This window comes from Pieris brassicae, unplaced genomic scaffold (genome assembly GCF_905147105.1).
Source record: "Pieris brassicae unplaced genomic scaffold, ilPieBrab1.1, whole genome shotgun sequence".
NCBI classification, from domain to species: domain Eukaryota; kingdom Metazoa; phylum Arthropoda; class Insecta; order Lepidoptera; family Pieridae; genus Pieris; species Pieris brassicae.
The window spans coordinates 4,952-7,500 of NW_025576241.1; the positions used below are offsets into that span (position 1 = coordinate 4,952).

Genomic DNA, 2,549 nt, shown 5'->3' on the forward strand with positions numbered 1-2,549 from the left:
TGAATAAAAATTGAGAAGTTGCGTTTAGATGAATGTTCAATTTTCAAATTGTCACAACATCGATTCCCGCCCGCGGGGTCGTGTTCGTTGCAGTTTTATGTCCCTCACAGTGGTCGAGCATCGTTGTACATCACCTCGTTGCGAGATCGTGACGGGACGGCCGCTCGTAGACCGGTCAAAGTTAGTCTATCGATATGAAGCGCGAACGTCGCGTCGCGTGCAAATTCGACGCGTTACGTTCACGCGTGTCGAGAAGGCGCGCGCGCAAGCGCGCGCCCCTCGACGCCGCCGAGCCAGCGGCTCGCCGAAGCCGCGTGACCGCGGTGTAGGCGTGTCGTTTGCGTAAGCAGCTCCCTGGTTGATCCTGCCAGTAGTTATATGCTTGTCTCAAAGATTAAGCCATGCATGTCTCAGTGCAAGCCGTATTAAGGCGATACCGCGAATGGCTCAATATATCAGTTTTGGTTCCTTAGATCTTACTCAGTTACTTGGATAACTGTGGTAATTCTAGAGCTAATACATGCAATCAGAACTCTGACCAGTGATGGGATGAGTGCTTTTATTAGATCAAAACCAATCGGCGGAGGGCCATGCGTCCGAAGTCGTTAATTTTGATGAATCTGGATAACTTTTGCCGATCGCACGGTCCAGTACCGGCGACGCATCTTTCAAATGTCTGCCTTATCAACTTTCGATGGTAGTTTCTGCGACTACCATGGTTGTCACGGGTAACGGGGAATCAGGGTTCGATTCCGGAGAGGGAGCCTGAGAAACGGCTACCACATCCAAGGAAGGCAGCAGGCGCGCAAATTACCCACTCCCGGCACGGGGAGGTAGTGACGAAAAATAACGATACGGGACTCTTACGAGGCCTCGTAATCGGAATGAGTACACTTTAAATATTTTAACGAGGAACAATTGGAGGGCAAGTCTGGTGCCAGCAGCCGCGGTAATTCCAGCTCCAATAGCGTATACTAAAATTGTTGCGGTTAAAAAGCTCGTAGTTGCATTTGTGCGCCGCGCTGTCGGTGCACCGCATCCGCGGTGATACTGACACGTCTGCGGAGCATATCGTCGGTGAGCCGGCGGTAAAACGCCGGTTCAATATCAAAATCCTATCGCGGTGCTCTTCGGTGAGTGTCGAGGTGGGCCGACAATTTTACTTTGAACAAATTAGAGTGCTCAAAGCGGGCTCAAAATGCCGCTTGAATATTTCGTGCATGGAATAATAGAATATGATCTCGGTTCTATTTTGTTGGTTTTCAGAACTCCGAGGTAATGATTAATAGGGATAACTGGGGGCATTCGTATTGCGACGTTAGAGGTGAAATTCTTGGATCGTCGCAAGACGAACATCAGCGAAAGCATTTGCCAAAGGTGTTTTCATCAATCAAGAACGAAAGTTAGAGGTTCGAAGGCGATTAGATACCGCCCTAGTTCTAACCGTAAATATGTCATCTAGCGATCCGCCGACGTTACTACAATGGCTCGGCGGGCAGCTTCCGGGAAACCAAAGATTTTGGACTCCGGGGGGAGTATGGTTGCAAAGCTGAAACTTAAAGGAATTGACGGAAGGGCACCACCAGGAGTGGAGCCTGCGGCTTAATTTGACTCAACACGGGAAATCTCACCAGGCCCGGACACCGGAAGGATTGACAGATTAACAGCTCTTTCTTGATTCGGTGGGTGGTGGTGCATGGCCGTTCTTAGTTGGTGGAGCGATTTGTCTGGTTAATTCCGGTAACGAACGAGACTCTAGCCTGCTAAATAGGCGTCGTCATTCAAGGTGTGCGCGACTCTCGGGGAGCGCAACTCACTGGCGACGTATTAAAATTCTTCTTAGAGGGACCGGCGGCTTCGAGCCGCACGAGATTGAGCAATAACAGGTCTGTGATGCCCTTAGATGTCCTGGGCCGCACGCGCGCTACACTGAAGGAATCAACATGTTCTCCCTGGCCTAGAGGCCCGGGCAACCCGTTGAAACTCCTTCGTGCTGGGGATTGGGGTTTGCAATTATCCCCCATAAACGAGGAATTCCTAGTAAGCGCGAGTCATAAGCTCGCGTTGATTACGTCCCTGCCCTTTGTACACACCGCCCGTCGCTACTACCGATTGAATGATTTAGTGAGGTCTTCGGACCGACACGCGGTGGCCTCACGGCCGTCGGCGTTGCTGGGAAGTTGACCAAACTTGATCATTTAGAGGAAGTAAAAGTCGTAACAAGGTTTCCGTAGGGGAACCTGCGGAAGGATCATTAACGTTGGTTTTTTCTTTTTGTTTTGTTGTTGTCAAAGACTCGCAAAAAAAGAAAAAAATACAAAAACACGTGAATGATACGAATCAAAATCGAATCCGAGACGGTTGACTCTCTCTCGTCGATTCGCGACGTGTGCGTTGCGACACGCTTTGATTAGCGTTCGCTATCGCCTATTGATACTTTGAAATAATATTTTATAATTTTTGTGTACAACCACGCAAATAAAAGAGATTTTCTTTCTTTTCATTTGTCGTACACGTTAATGATAAGTATTATTTTCAAATTTTTTTGT

The 2,549-nt window shown here is 48.7% G+C and overlaps 1 non-coding gene across 1 annotated transcript; it reads left to right on the top strand.

Annotated features, from left to right (window-relative positions):
* Positions 1 to 351: 351 nt before the first annotated feature.
* LOC123719886 lies at positions 352 to 2,257 on the top strand. The gene has a single exon (XR_006755983.1). It is a non-coding gene; the product is annotated as a small subunit ribosomal RNA (ribosomal RNA).
* The last annotated feature ends 292 nt before the right edge of the window (positions 2,258 to 2,549 follow it).